Raw genomic sequence first — 20257 nt, 5'->3', positions numbered from 1 at the left:
GCAAAAAAATGGCCACAAATTCATTGCAGGTTCTGCCTTTAAGAGTGAAGTCTGGGGCTGGCCCGGTGGCTTAGCGGTTAAGTGCGCGCGCTCCACTACTGGCGGCCCGAGTTCGGATCCCGGGCACGCAGCGACGCACCGCTTCTCCGGCCATGCTGAGGCCACGTCCCGCGTACAGCAACTAGAAGGATGTGCAACTATGACATGCAACTATCTACTGGGGCTTTGGGGGGGGGCGGGGAAGGAGGAGGATTGGCAATAGATGTTAGCTCAAAGCTGGTCTTCCTCAGCAAAAAAAAGAGGAGGATTAGCACGGATGTTAGCTCAGGGCTGATCTCCCTCACAAAAAAAAAAAAGAGTGAAGTCTGTTTCTCCACTCCTTGTATCTGGGCTTGGCTGTGCGACTTACTTTGGCCAATGGGACATAAGCAAAGGTAAGGCAAAGAGAGGCTTGAAAAGTGCTTGCACATTGAGGCTTGCTCTTTTTCTGCTGTACTTGGAACTCCAAGATAGCAGTTGGAAGGAGCCAAGCTAGCCTGCTGGAGAGGCCAAGTGGAGGAAAAACATGGCGCCCCAGCCTTCAGCCTACCAACCAGCAGACGGATGAGTGAGGTCATCATCGCCCATCCAGTCCCAGCTGAGCTGCGGGATGCAGGTGCCGCATGAGTGAGCTTAGGCAAGGCAGCTGAAGAATGGCCCAGTCTAGCCCAGCCCAAGTGGCTAACCCACAAAATTAGGAGCAAATAAATGATTGTTGGTGTAAGCCACTAAGTTTGTGCAGTAAAGCTAATGGGCACATCACTAAAAATAAGGTATACGGTGTCAGAGGTGAATGGTGCCATGGGGAGTCATAACATCTCCTCATGTAAGATGGGCTTTCTAAACCACAGCAAACTGCAAAGGGAATAGGACGGGAGAATTTATTTCTGTCTCTATCATCAAAATCTTATTTTAAAAGCCCACCGGGGATGGAAGACAAAACAAACAACAAAAAATACAACATAAAATCAAAATAAAAGCTTCTCTCAAATCTAAAAAATGAAACAGGTGTATTTTTCTGAGAAGAGTAGTTATGCTTATGTAACTATGTAGCTGTTCATGTTTTCTTCTTCGGTTTAAAAAAATTCAGATCCAAATTTAAGTTTCACCGCCAACAAGTGACTAGGACTTTCCAGAATTCAAGGTACTGGTCATTTAGTTATTTGGGGGGTCACATTTTCCACATATTATACAGATTTTTACTTCTATTCTACTGCTTTTTTGCCTTTTCACCTATTATATTTGTCTTTAAAGCATTCCAAATGCCTTTTGAATGAAGACTTGATATATGTAACATTTCCTTATTGATTTGTTCTATTTTGACTTAAAGGCAAACCTCATATTGAGCTGATCACAACGTGCATTCTTTCTTGTTTTCTCCTTCCCCCTTTTTCCACCTGGCCATGGACAGAGTCAGGGGAAGGGAGGAGGAAGTGGGAAATAGAGGTGGTAAAACATTTTGCAATTTTGCAAGTGCTAGATATAATCTAAGAGATGTGCATTTTCAATTGAAATAGTTTCCCCCATAACAATACACACTCTTATTACAACCGTATTTTTGCTGACAGAGCCCAGAGTTGCTTCACACAGCAACCTGCATATAGAAAAAAAGAAAAAAAAAACATTCTCATCACTGTGATATAAATATACTTTGATTTGCCCAGTCTCTTATTTATTGTTTTTAGAGATCCACCGTCTTCCTTGACACTTCCAAATGACTCTGGGACTAACCACATTTGAACCAAGTTATTTGAATTTTGATCTATGTCTTTAATCAGGCACACTGCTTTGAATACATTAGTTTGAATAGTAGAGTCAAATGGCTATTGTTTTCTCTGTAATGTGAGTAAAGAAATTAATAGGATTTAGGGATTAGCATGAATGTCTTCCTTTATGTGACCTAGATAATATAGTGTCTTATTATTACTGCATTCCTAACAGTAAAGCATATAGTGTTTTCCAATGAGTTCAAACAATAGTTATATAAATACAAAACATATTACTCATGTCTGTTGTATACTTAGTTGTCCATTATTAATATTAATCATCTTTGCTTTCTTCCAGGGAGCTTAATGTCCCATATATTTTACAATCAAAACTGTCAAGAATTATAACACTACTCTATGTGATCTCTATAAAAGGAGATATAAATGCCAATCAAAAGGGCCATTGGTTGCTTCATTTATATTCAAAGTGCTTCTGCCCATAAATTACATTAATAGTTTATATTCTCCTTACTAGTCTCAGAAGGAGCTCAAAGCATGTTCAGTCCTTTCATTCTTATAACCTCTGCTTGAGGAGAAAGCAACCCTGGGATCCCTTTTGCCCCACACGCCTCCTAAACATAGAGAATAAGCCACCCTCTGCCTCTCTCCTAGACATTCCCAGATTCAGGGTCCCAATGCAAGGGGGAGTGCTGGGGACTGTGTGCGCTGCTCAACTGACTCACCTGGCACATCCAGGTCACTGTTACAATGCTATCCACCAAGGTGAAGCTGTTTGGGGCCATGGCTCCTGTTTCTCTTTACTTTGGCAGTGGAAAAACATTTGTCAAATGCTATATTCATTGAAATAGCATCATAAGCTCACCCCAGAACAGACTCTTTTGAACTTCTGGAACAGTATTCCTAATGATGGGGTCCTGGGTATTCTAGCCTGATACCAACTTGTATTCTTTAGTGAATAACATTTAAGTGAAATTCAAGAACACATCCAATTTAGAGCATCCTTTATTAATCCATTTTGAAATGCCACTACTTTGCTCCAAACATCTCCAGAGAACGTGCTAACAAGCACAGGCAGTGACTACCTGTTTAAAGAGCAATTTTGAAATGAGAGAGGTCTTTCCTCAAGGAGAGCAAAAGTGCCCAATCAACTGCATGATAATATGTGAAGTAATTGCCTTCCTGCTTTCTTCCCATTTTCTAAGACATCTATTATTTGAATTGCGAACATGGAACCAGATTGGGAGAAAGCCACCTTCCCATTGACTTACAGGTCAACCCCTTCAGATGACACACAATGGAGGGAAGATCAAGCAGACACCTAGAGGTTCACTGTCAGAGCTGTGTCTCGTCTCCTGGGCAACCCCTGCGATTTTCCTCTTCCTGTTCTTGTAGCTTCCTGGCTTTAATTGGAGGCAGGAGTAGCATTGTTAGAGCAGAATTTAATATCCATATCGGCTGGCACTGTTACTTTGTAGATGGTGGGGGGGTGCACTGTGAATAAGCGACTGCGAATGTAATACTGTTGGTTTATTGTTGATTTTTTCAAACTGAGAAACAGCTTTTAATCACTATATTTATTTAATTAGTTCACTAATTAAATTATCATAGAGTGTCCTTCTGCCTGGCACTGCACTAGGGACCTAAGGATCAAAGTATATGAGAACAAATGGTCACTGCCATTTCTTCTGTCTTATGAGGGCAGATGTTCATTAATTTACTCAAACAAATATTTATTGAGTCCCCACAAATATTAATTGTTTATAAATATATAAACACATATTTGTAGAGTGCCAGGCACTCATCTAGCTCTGGGGAAACAGCAATGAATAAAACAGACAAAAACCCTTCCCTTAATGGAGGCTTACAATCTAATGAAGGAAACAGTTAAAAAACCAGGATAAATAAGTAAACTATACAGCATGTAGATGGTGTCACGTTGAATGGAAAAAAAAGTAAGCAGGGAGAGGATTAGGAAGTGGGGTGGGTTTTCACTTATCACAGGACACCCAGGGAAGACCTTGCAGAGAAGAAAATATTTGGGTAAAGAATCAAAGTTGTTGAGAGAATGAGCCACGTGTGTATCTAAGGGAAGAGCAGTCTAAGCAAAAAGAAAGCAAAGACCAAGCCCTGAGAGGGAACACAGCTGGTGTAATGCAGGAACAGCCACAGATTTTATCTTTCAAAATTGGCCACCACAATATTTCCCCTCCCATACGACCTTCTGGAGTCTTGCCGACCCTGCTCTCTATCAAGGGGTGGAGTCTATGGCTCTTCCCCTTGAACCTGGACAGGACTTTGTGATTGCCTCAACTTGTAGAGTATGGCAAGTATAAGAGAAGTGAAATGAGGTGACTTCCAGGCTAGGTCATAAAAGGCAGTACAGTTTCTGTTTGGCTTTCTTTCTTGGGATGCTTATCTTTGGAGCCAAGCCACCATGCTGTGAGGAAGCCCAAGTCACACAGAGGCCCCAGTGGAGAGGGACTGAGGCTGAGCTTCCAGCTGACAGCCACAGCCATGTTAGTGAGCGGTCTTGGAAGCAGAGCCTGCAGCTCCCCATTGAGCCCCCTCAACTGACATGATATAGCAGCAATAAGCCTTTTCCACTGATCCTTGTTCAAATCGTAGAGTTGTGAGAAAAATAAATGATTGCTGTTGTTTTAAACCACTATATTTTGGGGTGGTCAAGGGCTAGGTAACCATAACAAGTCAGGAAGGCATTGTAGTTAGAACTAGTTGGATTGGGAGACAGTAGGAGGAGAGGAGGGGGGCCAGGTACTCAAGGGTTTTATAGACCACTGCAAATGCTTTGTCTTTCACTCTATTAGGAAAGCCACTGGACCAGCAAGCAAATGCTGGTCACTCTCTGGGTCCTGTGTATCACCAAGAGGACAGCCTCCAGCAGGCGCACATCTCCTTAAACACCCTTGGGCGGAGCTTTTTCCGAGAGAGGGGGTGGGGGTCTTCCTTCTACTTCCCACGGGCGACATTTTGCACTCATGGTGACAAATTCACTCACAGACTGATCTGACCAGCCCGTCTCCTGTCAAAAAATTTTAATATTTGCCTCTATGGTAAGCCTAGCCCCAAGGACGCTGAGAGAATGTTGGCTGGCTGCTGCCTCGCGTTACTGGGAGCCTTCAATCTCCATGCACATGTAGCTTTCAGCCAACTTAGACCTACAAATGCCCAAATGGGGTAAGACAAAAGATGCTTTCCCTGGAGGCTTCTGGGTTTTGTTTTCCCTGTGGCTTAATAAGCCCCCAGTTTGCTGACTGTGAGGGACTGCAGAGTGGCTCATCTGTCATGGAGACATTTGCTTCATTGTGTGGGAGGACAGGCAAGCACAGTCCCTGAAACAGAGTGTTTTTCAATGCTGAGAGGCTCAGAAAGACGAGCATTAAAAGAATCCATCCTTGCTGACTTTTTAAAGAGGTTAAGGCATCAATGTGAGGTGCAGTTATCGGCCCCCATTTGGGGCTGAGTTTATAAAAGCGCTCAATTTAGACGTTTGTAAAGCTAGACAGCATCCAAAAAATGGGGCAAGGTGAAGCCCCATGATGATGGCAGCTAAGGTGAGTCTGGAGGGAAACTCCAGTGGCCTCACTGCTCCTGAGTCACAAAAGAGGTTAGGGTCATGTCCGACTGCCCTTGGGGACAACTTCAAGGGTTCTGGATGGAGGTCTAGGATTAGCCCAAACAAGCGTTCTCCTACTCAGTTGTTCAGTTTGAGGGAACTACTAAGAGTGATAAATTTCCAAATGTTACATGATGTTCCTGGGCAGATTCAAAGGGAACATTTGGGTAGGTGGATGAGAAACAGCATTCAACAAAATACCCTTTAGATTAAGCCCAGTCAGGAAGAAATAAACACTTCTGTTCTTGTTGTTTTGTTTTGTTTTAACAAACTCAGGATGGTGGATAGGATGGTGATATGCTGAATAACATTTCGGGTAAATGTCTTACAGAGTTGCCTTGAGAACCTTAATATTCTCAACCATGCTGAGATGAAGGAGGGTCAGCTGGCACTGAAAGGCATTCAGACAAAGAGAAGAATAATGGCACACTTTTTGGTTTTGGATTTATTCCCACAGATTTAAAATCATGTTGTTCCATCAGAGGGACGTTAAGCCTTTCTTAAAAGAATCCAGTCAAAGAAAGTAAGAACTAGAGGATTCCTTTAAGCTGTTCTTCTCATTCCACAGATGAGAACCCTGAGGCCCAGAACAGTTAAATGACTTGTGCAAGGCCCCCAGCTGGGTGGGGACCAATAATCATATAGTTTACACCCTAGCGGTTAGGGCCTTTGACACTACTTACTGCAGTTGCTGTTAATACAAGCCAGTTACTCCAACACCACCAGCATTAACGCCTGGTATACAAAAGTCACTCAATAATGGTGCCGCCCACACACACAAGCCTGTCAGATTTTGATGGCAGGGCTAGTCTTGTTTATGCTTAACTCCCCAATGCCTAGCAAATTGCCTTCCATATAATAGGGGCTTATTTTAAATAGATAAATGGACAAATGTTGGATTCTGAACACAGTCAAAATGTTAATGTTTTTGTTGTTTTGTTGTTAGGTGAAACACTAATTTATTAAGTATTTCTTGATTGGCTGCTCTTCTTCATTCATTCAGTAGATGTGATTGAGCATTTTCCATGTGCTAAATGCTGTGGATACAGTAATGAGTAAAGCAGATGAATTCCCCGGCCTCGGGGAGCTGACACTCCTGTGACTGTGTCCAGTTATAGCTGAGGAGGTCAAACAATTGACCTGGCTTGACCCAGCCGACTCACATGCCAATCAAAAGAGGCAAGCCTACATGTCTGAAAAATCTGGACAGACATTTAAGGCAGAATGGTGTCAATAGGTTCAGATAACATGGCTGTTCAGAGGATGGAAGGATTGGTGTGGCCAAAACAGTCTTAGGAGACCCCAAGAAGAAAGTTTCTTTGAGTCGCTTCTTGAGAATCTGGTAGGATTTGAAAGAGCAGAGAGGAGAGAAGGGGTAGCATCCCAGAGAGATGGAATAAGAGGGAGGAATAACATGAGCATGAATAACGGGCCAGGAATGACTCCAGTTAAGCCAGATTTTAGGTGGAGAGGGTGACGTTAAGTATGAAAGGGAGGGCCAGATGGTGAAGGCATCAATTATGGAAAAATCCAACGATAAAACATCTTTAATACTCACTTTGAAAAATGGCTGGAAAGTGAATGACGAGTCATCTGCAGGTGTATAATCTATTTTAGTGTGGTTCTGTACAGACTGAAGGTATATGAGGGGACTTACTCCCGTGTTACCCTTCCATCCTCTTCAGAGCAACACTTCCTCAGGTGAAGAAACCTCCAGAAATAAAACAAGATTCTTCTAACATGGATTGTCAAAATGTGAGAAATAAAATGTCCATCATCACTTTCTTAGAATGTACTCCAGCTGTTAATACTTCACATTACTCCATAATTAATACTTTAGAAAATGAATTTCAAGTATGTACTTTCTCTTGTCCATTTATCTATAGATCAACTCTCTGTAATTTGAGTCCAGAGCACAAACATAATAGAAGTTAATTAAAATTTTATAAATAGAGATAGACGCCTATTTTATGTGAACATGTCTACGCCATGGCTTTAGGCCAAATTATTGTCCACAATGAAGAGGTATGAATGATGGGGGAACAAGGAACAGATCTATGAATGAAATATCTAAGTCTTAAATTAACCACTTTGAGGAGTCAATTGTCTTGCTATAAAGTTAGCAGTTAGGTCTAAGTGGAAGATTGAATGCACTATTGGCCTCAATTATGAGTCTCTGTCTATCAACACATATGGCCCTCTAACTGCTCTGACTCTAGGCCAGTCTCATGACTTGCTTTGGCCAAGAGAATGTGGTAGAGTGAAGCCCTAACAGTTTTGAGCCTAGAACTCAAGAGATTTTGTATGTTTCTGCTCTATTCCTGCCAAGGCACCATCTGAACATGCTGGGCTAGCCTGGAGGATGAGAGACCATGTGGAGCAGAGTCCAGTTGTCTTAGCCATGGCCACCTTAGATCAGTTAGCAGCCAGCTGACCCCCAACCATGTGAGAACCTAGCCAAGATTAGCAGAACCACCTACCCAAAACACAGCTGACCTGCAGATGCATGAGTAAACCCAGCCTAGACGAGAAATACTCTCCAGCTGACCCTCAGACTCAAGAGTACTAATAAACGTTTGCTGTTTTAATCCACTGAGCTTTGGGTGGATTGTTGAACAGTAATAGCTAACTGATAGAGACTAGGTCTTAGTTGTGCATTACAGTCTTAGTCTCCTGGGTGTTTTAAAATATACCAATGTCAGCCTCTTTCTCTCTATGCTGAGATTCTGTTTAATCCGCCTAGGTATTGTTTTGTTTTGTTTTACTTTGTTTTGTTTAAATTTCCCAGGTTTCTAACGTGGAGCCAGAGTTAAAACTTCCTGAATAGCAATCCACCTCCCCGTCCCCCCAACTTCTCCAAATATTAAAATTCTGAGTGGGTGGGACATTTGTTGTCTTAGGTCTGGGTAATACTAAAGTGTGATTGCTTTTGCACATGCATCACTGAGAACATGACAATTCTGTCTTCCTACATGCAAAACAATCCTCTAAACATCCATCAGTTTGTCCTAGCAATAAGATAGGGATTTCTGTCCAAAGCCAATACGCGCAGCTATTATTTATAGGATAGGTGAGAAAATCTGTTCCCCTAAGGCCCCTCTCCCTTCCCTCTGGGTGCTGGCTGTAACAGATATAAACCCTTTTGCTACTTAATATTTAGTTTAGGCTATGAATCTGCCAAAATCGGGCACAAAAGGGATAGGACAGAAGTAGATCACTGGGGAGTAGGGGAGGGGCTTTCAGAGGGGTTACCTGTTTTTACATTCTATTTAAGCACATAACAGAGAGTTGGCTTGTGAGAGCATGTGACCAACTGGGAGGTGGGAGCTTGAAAAAGAGCATTTTATTTGAGAGTAAGAGGATCTGTGTGGTAGAGCCCTTGGTGCCCTGTTCAGATCCCCTTTCCTGGGCAGGTGTATCCTTCCCCAAGCTGTGTCAGTGTTGGCTGCCAATGGCTCATACCTGCCCCCTTTGCCAAAGACTGTCTTCAGCAGACAGAAGCCACCTGCCCGGAAGTACCTGGGAGGTTATGCCCTCCCCCACCCGACCCAGAGGCAGCCTGCGGCCTGCTAATGACTGATGGACACAGAGTACAAAAGCCTGGCCCCTTCTCCTCAGGCAGAGCAACCCTCTGGTGCCATTCACATTCCAGTACTCCCCGTGGGATCAGGCTTAGGCTCAACTTTAGTGGAAAGCCTGTATTTGCTGACTTCTTCCCTTGCCCTATCTTGCTTTCCTCCTTCCCTTTCTCCTGAATAAATCAGCTTCCTCAATAAATCACCCGTGCCTGTACCAGAATCCCCATCTCAGGCTCGGCTTCTAGGGAATTCAGACTAAGACATCTGCTTTCCTGAGAAGTCTCTATATGTCCATCAGAACAACTCTTTATCCCTTCTTCCCTCTCAGTGGCTCTAAGGAGGAGGCACTCCTCTCTTAGTGCAACGTTAATCACTCACCCACACTCTAAATGCCATCTTCTCAAATCACAGGCATTGTTGCTACACCACCATTTTCCTCTGCATCCTTAAAGGGCTCTTTTTCCACTAACATTTCCTCTGACTTCAGGCATCCTGGGTAACCTCCACCCTCAGGCAGGACTCTAGTGAACTGTCCCTGCCTCCGTGCTCCACTCCTTTCTAGAAAGCACTCAAGGTCAAAATTGAGCCCTATTTCCTCCAGGAAAACTTCCTCCCAACTCCAGCCCACACCGATCTCTTTCACCTCCTTCACTTAACATCTACGCATGCAATTTAGCCCTGAAACAAACCCCTATGGGCTGTCTTTATGCTCAATACTTGCCTTCACCATTTGTTTTATTCATTTGTCTTGTCTCTCCAGCAAAATAGCAGGTCCTCAGGATAGGGATTGATCTTTCTGATAATTTTTGTCTTCCTTAGTACCTTGTTCTGTAGATAAATATTAACTGATTAGCTAAAAAGAAAAGGTCTAGAGTTACACTTAGGTTTCATTGTGCAAGGGGAGCACAATCTAACCTTACTGTCAGAGCTCAGAAAAAGGTTAACTAAGTGGTTGGGAGTTACCATTTTAGAATATCACATTTTTAACAATTATAATCTGTACAGTAAGGACCCAATAGATTGAAATACCAAAATGCCAGTTTCCTAGTTAATTGTGAAGATAGATACATTTTTTCCCCTTTGCAAAAGCTGCTGTTGTTTCACATAATGACTTTAACTATAATGGAAATGAGTTTGGACAAATCAATTTTTAGCCCTCAGCAAGTTAAGTTTGTCAATATAGAATGTAAACAGCAATAGAGATTGGTAGCTAATACTGAAGTTTTATTCCAATATTATAATACCTCTCCTTTCACTTTCTCAATTAAATTCTAAATCTTTTGCAATTAACACAATTTATACAACTAGTATAAAGTCCATTTCTATACCATGTACTCTTAAGTCCACATTATGCAAAATGATTTAAAATTTCAACTTACATTTGGCAAGAAACAAAATATACAAATGGGGCCAATGTATATGATAGAGGCTTTAAATCCTTCCCTCCCACAATTTTCATGCTATAGATTTTAAATTATGGCAATTAAATTCCAGTAAGCGTCCTTACCTTAGACTTACATATATTGCTCAGAAATGAAGACACATCACACTAATGAAAAAGTAAAAATGTAACTGAGTTGTACTCATCTGAAGGTCAGTCTCCCACCAGGAAACTCAGCTCTCTAGAAAACAGCAGATATAGCTGAGCTGAGCAATCCACAGTTTACAAAAAGAAAGAGAGAGAGAGGGAGAAAAGGAAGAAAGGAAGGAAGGAAGGAAGGAAGCAAAGAAGGAAGGAAGCAAGAAAGGAAGCAAGGAAGGAAGAAAGAGTGACTCTGGGTTGTTGAAATGGCTGTGAAAAGTACAAGTGCTGAGTGTCATGGTTTAACAGATGGGCCCTCAGTCCAGCTCCCGGAGTCTACTGACATATATTGCATATAGTTGTTACATGCTTGGTTATCTAACTTGCCAGCCCCAGCAGATTAAAATCAGCACTTTGTTAAGGCAGGAGAGCTGCAGGAGGCTAGCTAGCCACCTATAAAGCCACAACTAGAAACCTATAAAGCCACAACTACAAACTGGAGAAAAGACAGAAAAACACGGTATGACACAAAACGTGGTATTTGCTATGGTGCTTGTGAATCATCAAGAAAAGAGAAGCTTAGTCCTGAATCTTTGTTTAAGACAGCACAGAAATGGGTAATATGTTTTTGAAAGGCTTTCAGCAAACGTTTCAAAAAATCTGTCATGCTTTAAAAGGAAAAGCTTTGAAAATCTAAAATATTCACACATGTTTAGAGTTCCCTTGATTCTATGGGTCAGTTTCCAGTTCAGGTACTCTGACCTAGGTCCTCATAAACTAAAGAAATGTCCCCCAACTGTCCCAGACTTCCTATTAGACCTAAAGAATTTTACTTGCAAGATAGAATGACCATAATTATTAAGAAAAGCTCATTACTCAAGGGTGGGGAGAGGGACAGCAAGAGGTGCAAAACAAGAAAGACAAAGATTATTACCAAGTAGGATGTGTCCCATTTTCAGTTAGTCAATGTGGGTGACATATGAGTCTCGAAAGCAGTTAGGTAGAGCTGAAAAAATAGAGGAAGAAATATATCCTTGCCTCAGATTACCCCAAGAATTTTCTATCTAAATTGAACTAGATTATTTCAGATCTTCCTTATAAATCTAAATTGTCATAGTCTCTAATATAACCCTGCTCTCCATCCATCCATCACCCATGAGTTGTAGCCATGTCATAGGTGAAAAAGAAGGAAACAGTTGTGACAGGCTGAGGAAGCAGCATTTTTAAAGACACAAAGGTGTTTTAGTGCTCGGTGTAGTTTTAGCTTTTTCAGGAAGTATAAGTGGGGCAGGTATAAAAAAAGACTTCTAGAGCTACAGAAGTGTTTGTGACATGGAGTGACTATGATGGTCACTGATTAGATGGGCTCTGCTGGATCTGGTACCCAACTGAACCAAAGCAGAAAGGATGAGAGAGTTGAGCAAGTAGACTTTGAGGCCTCGAGCTTGGCTATCTGGGATAAAGGATGCACTGTTGGTAGACACAGGAAGGTAAGAAGATGGGGTGGTAATGCTGTAGGCAGCTGCACATGAAACTCTGGTAGGTCAGCCAGGAAAGCCCTCCAGAAGGGAGCTTGAAAAATCAGTTTCAAGCTCTTGAGAAAGACCTAGAACGTGGTATCATCTACCTAGATACGATCATCTGAGTTCCAGAGCAGTGCCCTTCCAAGTATGGTCCACAGACCAGTAGCATCATCTGGAAGAACATTAGAAAGACACTTTCTTGAGCTCCACCCCAGACCTACTGAGTCAGAATCTCTGAGATGGAATCCACAGTCTGTATTTTAGCAAACTCTCCAGATGATTCTATGTGCACTAAAGTTTGAGAAGCTCTGGGCTAAAGAATAGACTAGATCATGGAAGGAGAAAATATATACCGCAAAGAAAGAAATTTGCACATTGGAGAATTCCTTTAGGATTTCCTGAAAATCAGGGGAAAAAAAAGCCAACACCATAGAAAGACCCTCAAAGGAACATGAGAAAAATTATGGTGCACTTCAAAGTGAAAATCAAGGAAAGATAAAATTATTTGTGCACTTATTTTAGGCTCCCTGATAAACTGTTAAACTCTTTGAGTGATGGAACCAGTTAGGGATAAGCTAAGAGTTAGAGTCAGTAGCTCCAAGAATAGTCTCTTATTTATTGTTGACAAATCAAGACTGTCCTATACAAAAGAGGGCTTTGATCACCTTTGGATAAAACACACCAACTAATAGTGTCACTATGAATGGCAATATTCTAGCAGAGTGGCAGATCTCTTGGCTGCATTTGGCTTTTATGCCAAGAACATGTGTCTTTAATCCCACACTCAAATAGACAAATCATTCATCTAAGAAGCTGCAACACAATAAACACCAGAAATCTGCAGTGGGTCCCGGAAGGAAGGAACAAAAGAGCTCACTGGTCTTGCTCACCTGTAATTTATCAGTTTTATTATTTCTCACATAAATATTGAATTACAGTGTTTTAATAACTTTCCTCTAGCAAATGAATTTCTCTCCAATGTAGACTGATAACATGCACAGAACAAGTTCTCTGTGGTCCCTGATGCTGAGAGAAAATTACTTCCGGCCATTATAGTGTTTAGTGTTTTCCCCAACATCGAAGCAATCACAAAATCATCCAGCAAGTACGTCTTTTCACAGAGCACTGAGCTAGTCTCATAATTCTGGAGTGAGGGTGTCTGGCTTTCATGCAAGGCAGTGGCTGGCATCCCAAGGCCGACTATTTGCTTCCCTAAACTGATGTGGGGAAAGGACATGTCATTAGGGTGGGAAGCCACTCCCAGTTTATTTTTACTCCACCACAGAAACTTGTAAGTTCCATTGTAAAGGCTGAAGAGGTCTTTGTTCGGTGAACAAGTTCTTTCTAGCAGCGTCTGTGCTCACTGGCTTTATATCACAATTAGACGTATCGAAGTGGGTAAAATCCTCCTTTACGTAGATAGAATGTTGGCTCTAGTATCTAAGGAAATAAATAGTTGGCATACATTTTTTAAATGTATAAAAAAAAAGATATACTGATAGACAAACTCTCTGGTTATTTACTTTCTTCGCCACAAAAATTTGTCTTTTTTTCTACCCTGTTCAATGCTCCACACCAAAAAGAAAAAGTAAAATTTTAGTCCAGAAATAACAGAAATCAAAACACAAAATTTTAGGAGTGGAAAAAAGACTACAGCAGAGTGTTAGAAAGGTGAGGTGACGGGTCAGAGAGACCTGGGTTCCAATCTCAACTCTGACACTGACTGTGTGACCTTAACTAAGCCACTCATCTAAAGAGGCCTCAGTTTCTTCATCTGAAAAATGAGAATAAAAATCCTATCTCCGAACAGGAGTGTTTTATGGATTAAATGAGATGATATATATACAGTGTTTAGTATTCAATAAGCAATAAACTATCACTATTATCTAGTACAGGGTCTGTATGTTACTACGCAGATGGCATAATGGAAAATATGGCCCTGGATTCAAATTCTGTCTCTATCACTTATTAGCCAAGATTTCTTGATTAAGTCAGTTGACTCTGTGGTTCTCCTCTTTTTCACTGGAAAATGAAGGGGATGGGTTATAATATTCTTAAATTTCTTTTATCACAAATACTTCATAGACTCATACACCTTTACCAACTGCTCTGACACATTCCTGCCTTCGAAATTAATAATAAAGTGAACTCTTATGGGTAAACTATATGTAAGAGACTTTATAGCTGTATCTCCATTTTTCTGAATTTCTAAGTAAGCTATTTTATTGAAATGAGACATTCAAACAGAAAAATGACAAGCTAAAATTTACCAGGTTGGACGGTAACCTGTGTAATCACCATCCAACTCAAGGACTAAAACTTGACCAGCACCCCAGAGTCTCAGACCAGCGTGTTCTTTTTTATACACATAGAGAATATCTGTTAAGTACATACAAGGAACGGTTAACATAGAGGGTTTACTTCTGACTAAAACAACAACAATGTAAACAACAACAATAAAAAAAAGTTAAAAAAGAGCCAATTGGATAAAAAGCATTCTGGATGGGAGAAATAAAAAGATGGCTCAAGATAAAGAATCTCCACATTGAAACATACTACAGGGCTAATTTCTAGGATCCTGTTATGTCCGCACTAATTTGGCCACCTGGAAAAAATCCAAATGCAATATACTATTCAGGATAATAGTACCGTTACTACTGCTGGCTTCTTAAGGGCCCCCTGAGCCTTCCTGTGCACTCACTGCTTGCATTTTTACAGTTTGCTTCTCAGATTTGCAGCACTTTCCCCTGGCTGTTGGTGGGAAGATTTTCAATCGGGACAGGCCTGCGCGCATTTGGAAATGGCAGTCAGCGCACTGAAAAAGAGCTTCCCTTCTGGCTGCATCATTATCTTTTAAACATACCTATCTGCTGAGTTCCAGAGAATGGTTCTCAATGTATGCACATTTTTCTGCTCTCATACACTAGCTTTAAACATAAATAGACTCCATTAAAGTCACGATAATACTCTCCCAAGGTTGACATCTAAAACCACATATAAGAGAAATATTTTGTAGGAAATGCAAACTCCCCTACTTTTTACTTTGGCTTTAGCTTAAAAAAATGAAAAGGAGGGCCAGCCCGGTGGCGTAAGTGGTTAAGTGCCCGCATTCTGCTGCGGCGGCCCGGGGTTCGCCAGTTCGGATCCCGGGTGGGCACCCACGCACTGCTTGTCAAGCCATGCTGCAGCGGCGGCCCATATAAAGTAGAGGAAGATGGGCATGGATGTAGCCCAGGGCCAGTCTTCCTCAGTAAAAAAAAAAAAAGAGGAGGATTGGCAGATGTTAGCTCAGGGCCGTTCTTCCTCACAAAAAAAAATATGAAAAGGAAAAAAAGGGAAACTTTTAGATACTATTGACAATTGAGGAAAAAAAGACTATGGGTTCTCTGAGGATGCTATTTCTTTGAATTCAGGAGAGACAAGGTAAAATATCTTTAACTTTATGTATCTTGCTCAATCCCATTTCCCCTGCTGCCTGAGCTATAATAACTCAGGGAACCCAGAATAAAGGAATAGAGAGGAGGAGAGGAGAGGGGAGGAGAAAGGAGAGCAAGGGGGAGAGCAAATGGAGACGTGTGTAGGGCTCCTGCAGGAGTTACATGGCCTCACGGGCCCCGAGAGTGCAGCGGAGTGATAGTTTGAAATATTATCCAATATGTTTTTATTCCTAGCGATTCTCACTGCCCCCTCCTGCCCACTTCCCTTCCTCGGACGCTGAGGCATCTCTTGCTTGGGTATGAAGCTGAACCCAGGGAAGAGGAAAGGACTCAGTGCTCAGGTCCTGATTCCAAAGTTGCCTCTAGAAGCCCATTTCAGGGAGAGAAAAGAGTAGTTGTTAAAACCAAAGCTTTCATTTGCAAAACCAGAAACGTAAAAAAAAACAGTTTGAAGGGCTCAAAGAAGAAAAAGGAGTATTTTTATTTTTGTTTGTTTTGCTAACCAAAAGCCACAGAGTAGGGAGGATTCAGGATAGGGTGTGACTTGGGGTATTTCCTGAACCACAAGGACTGAAATGAGCCTTCCTGGGCTGGGACTGGTGAGGAGGACCTAGAGGGAATCTGTCAGCAGAGGAGAGGCACCTGGGTTCCTGTTTGGAACTCTAGGACACCCCACAGCCTGAAGGGCAGCCTCAGGGGTGGCAGGCAGGCCCTGTGCAGGCAAAACAGTCATAAGCTCCACCTCAACCAACCCTACTGCCTCCGCCCATGGCACAGAGCACAGGGAGATCCAGAAAGCTATGAGAGAATGGACTGGGACCCCAACTCCCAACCAAGCCAGGAAGGCAGACATTCCCGCTAGAAGCCATGGCCCAGGACCACAGACATGAGCAGTGTATACCAGAGCACAACCAATGGCCAGAGCTGATGTGAATGGAGGCAGGCGCAGTTGCCAAGCCCCACCGCCCCAATGGGAGATCCCTTCCTCTCCTTCCAGATGTGCATCCCCGGAACCCAGCCGTCCTCCTTGGAAGTGAAGGGAGGAAGGAACCTACAGAGGGGAGAAAGGCCTTGCTTAGAAATGAATGCTTACAAGGCTGAATCACCTAAATATTTACCTCAGAGAGATTACATTTTAAACCAGGGGGACTAAGTTGTCTTAAAGAGGGGCTGATGAGCAAGCTGAGTTCAGTTACTGACAAAATAACAAGTTGTGCTTCTGCATATCTGCATCCTAATGTATTCACATCACAGCAGTTTCAAGAGCCTCTTTGGAGGTTCCAGGGGAAACTTCTGCTTCTTCATATCCCCACCTTCCTAGGAAAGGCAGCCCCTGGGAGGCAGGAAGCCTCAGTGGTCGTAACTAAGCACTCAGGGTAGTGTAACCAGCACTCGGACAAGGGGGTGGGGGAAGTCCTGATAGAAACAGGAGAGCACCCTTGCAGACTGGAAACCAGTTGTCCTGTCACCCACATTCTCCTTCAAACAGCTGAAGATGTTCAGGAAGCCCCTCTCGTGACTCACACCCGCACCCCAATAACTTGCAGTGTCACCCTCAATTCTGCTCTCCATTTCACCTCTGAGGGCTGAATGGAAAAGAAACAACCCTCTTGCCCCCTGCCATGGCTGTCCACCTTTGCACCTTTTCCCAGAAGAGCTCTGGCCCAGAGAAATGACCTATGAGAATCCCTGCTTTGAAGCAATCTATGTAGTCTTTGGAGAAGCTCCCAGTCAAATGTTCCTTTGCTGACTTTTAAAAGAGTTCTTCCCAAGGTACGTATGGTCACGACCAGCAGCATCACCTGGGAGCTGGTTATAATGCAAATTCTTGGGATACCACCCAAACCTCGGATTAAAAACTCTGGGGTAGGAATCAATTGATTTGAACAGCTGCCCACCCCCACCCCCAGCCTATGCATGTTAAGTTTGAGATGCACTGTCTTCAGAGACCTAAGCGGTCCCTCTGTATTGAGATCCAAAAAGGTTGAAGGTATCTTCTAGATATAAGCCTTGACATCCTGTGGTGCCTGAGCCTCCAGCAGCGTCTCAGCAGGCCTAGTTCAGTCCTCCAGCAGGAACCTCTGTTCATCCAGCAGTTATTGAGGATCTGCCATGCTTGGAACTCTAAATTCTCTCTCTGTGGCCCCACACCACACAGCTACAGTTTGTAATATAATGAAATAGAGGACGCAAAAATACACGGGCCATTTCAATGTGCCCACTTGCCTAAACTTTTATTCCAGAAAAGAGGTAGCCCACCAGGGCTTGGGAACATTATCCAGCTGCCCCTGCCTTATTGCAAACAATATTCCTGTCCACAAGGTAATCTTATCCTCCAGTTTCTCTTGCTACTCAAAGGGTGGTCCATGGACCAGCAGCATCAGCATCACCTGAGAGCTTGTAACAAATGCAATCTCAGGCTTTGCCCCAGACCTATCAAATCAAAATCTGAATTTTAACCAGGAACCCAAAAGCTTTGTATGCTCATTAAGTCTGAGAAGCAACAGTCTATGGCTTGGTGGCTCTTGGTCCAGGCTGTGTGTTAGAATCACCTGGGAATATTACAAATGTTACAAAAGCACTAGTGTGCCCCAAAGATCCTTACTTAAGTGATCCAGGCATCAGTAGTTTTTGAATTTTAATATGTAGTAGTATGTTTGGGTTGAGACCTAGCACCCTGGCTAAACCAACAAACCTGGAAATGTCAAATCTCCCTGGTTGAAAATCTGCTGGTGGCTCAAAGGGTATAAAGAAGAAGGGCAGGTGGATGGATGTGCCAGACGCGTTACAAATATTAGCTCATTGGATGCTATGAATAACACTGACAATGTTCTGCCAGTAGACCTTTTAAACCAATAGTGGAAACAGGCTTTGAGAGTTTAACTTAGACGAGATTCCAAAATTAGCAAGTTGTGGAGCCACGATTTAAGGCCTGAATTGAAAATTTGCTAAACACAGAACCTAAGTGATACAAAATTTTAAAAAAAATAGTAGTATGCAGTGGAATATCAGTGAGATAAACCAAGGTTCTAACACATGGGACTTCATAGTACACAGGATTACAAATTGGTTCACACTATAATCAAATATACACAAAATGCTAGACTAAAGGGGGTTGGGTTTCCTTGGACTCTTCATAAAAGATTGCCAAGATCTGCATTCTCTCTCCAACCCTCCTTCTCAGGCATAGCTCTGGGGGTGCCCCAACCAATGATGGATGTGTAGACTGTTGGCTTGCAGCACCACTCTTTAGGAAGCTTGCAGTGAAAAGAACACTGGGCAGTAAGATATAGCACTTCTCAATGCAACCTGCTGATGTGTCTCTCATGTCACTTTCTTGAACCCTGATTCTCAGAGCTGGGTGTCTCACTGGGAGCAATGGGAAGGCAGTATGGTAGCAAAAAGAATGTACACTCCACCCCAAACCTGCTTGGAGTCCCATGCCAACTCCTCCACTTACTATGCAACTTTGAACAAAGCACTTAACCTCCCCAAGCCTTCACTAACTCATCTGTAAAATGGAGCAAAGAACCTTGCAACACCACCCTCCTTGCCTGTCTATTGTAAAGACTGTGATGATACATATAAAGCATGGACTACAGTGTCAGTGGTGGAATTTATTACTATCTCATGACTTGGAATGGTCTTCTGCCCTCTTCCTCCTTCACTAACATTGAAATCTCTACACCCATCAACATGGACAATTCCCAACAACCCCTCTTCCACACAGAGCCACACGCTCCAGGCTCACCACCAGCACACCACAGAACATAATACTGAAATAACCCAATAAACTGAACTGAGTAAAGTTGTCTGCATAGCTGTCTCTGTCACTTGATCAGGAGTTACCTGAGGACAGGGACTGTCGTTTTACCTATTAAACCCCCAGAACCTATCCTAGTGCCTCCTAATAATAGGTTCTCAATGAATATTTGTAGAATAAATGAACAAAATGTACATATTTGGGGCTGACCCTTCTGGAAATGGCTGATGCTTTCCCCAAACCCCCCAAATCTCAGTGTTGAGTCTCTGGGTGGAACAGAGGAATTATCACTCATCGTCTTCTCTCTAGCTCCTTATCCATACCTGGCCCACTAGTCTGGACCCCCAGATGGCTGTTTCCTGCTCATAACTAAGTAAGAAAAAGTCTCAGGCTCTCCCCACAAAACTCTCCTGCAAAGGCCTTGAGCAAGGTGATCCTCACCCACCTGGTGCAATGGAAGAGCATCTGGAGGGCATTCTCTGCTGTTCACATTAATTTCTGTCCCACAGGTCACATGAGGACTACACACAACCTCACTCTCCGGGATAACCATATATATGCCACATACCTCATTTCATCTCCATAGTACCCCATCAAGATAAGTACTTTACGTGATTCAGGGATGGGGCAGATACTCCTGGGCACTTCCCAATTTTGCTTGTCTTATTCCTCAAAAAAGAGGCTAAATAATCCTGGTTACTTTCCCAGACCTTTTTTGAAACTAAGATATGGGAGTATTTCACAATTTTGGCCAATAGGACCTGAAGGGAAGTCTGCTGAGGGAGGGGTAAGGGATAGGGAAAACTTTTTCACTTAGTAAAAAGAGATGCAAGGAAGAAACACCATTCTTCTTCAGCTGGATATTGTCATGGCTACATGCAATGTCTGGAACAGTAGCAGCAATCTCGCAACCGTGAGGAGAGAGAGCTAAGGAACGGATCTGATAGGTAAAGGTGGGGAGCAGAAAGAGGGATCCTTGATGATACCATTGTGCTACTGTCCCAACCCTGGAACCACCTCTCTCTAGGCTTGTT

This window comes from Ceratotherium simum, chromosome 21, assembly GCF_057802395.1.
Source record: "Ceratotherium simum simum isolate JZ-2026a chromosome 21, ASM5780239v1, whole genome shotgun sequence".
Lineage (NCBI taxonomy): Eukaryota > Metazoa > Chordata > Mammalia > Perissodactyla > Rhinocerotidae > Ceratotherium > Ceratotherium simum.
Note: the sequence above shows the minus strand (reverse complement) of the source record.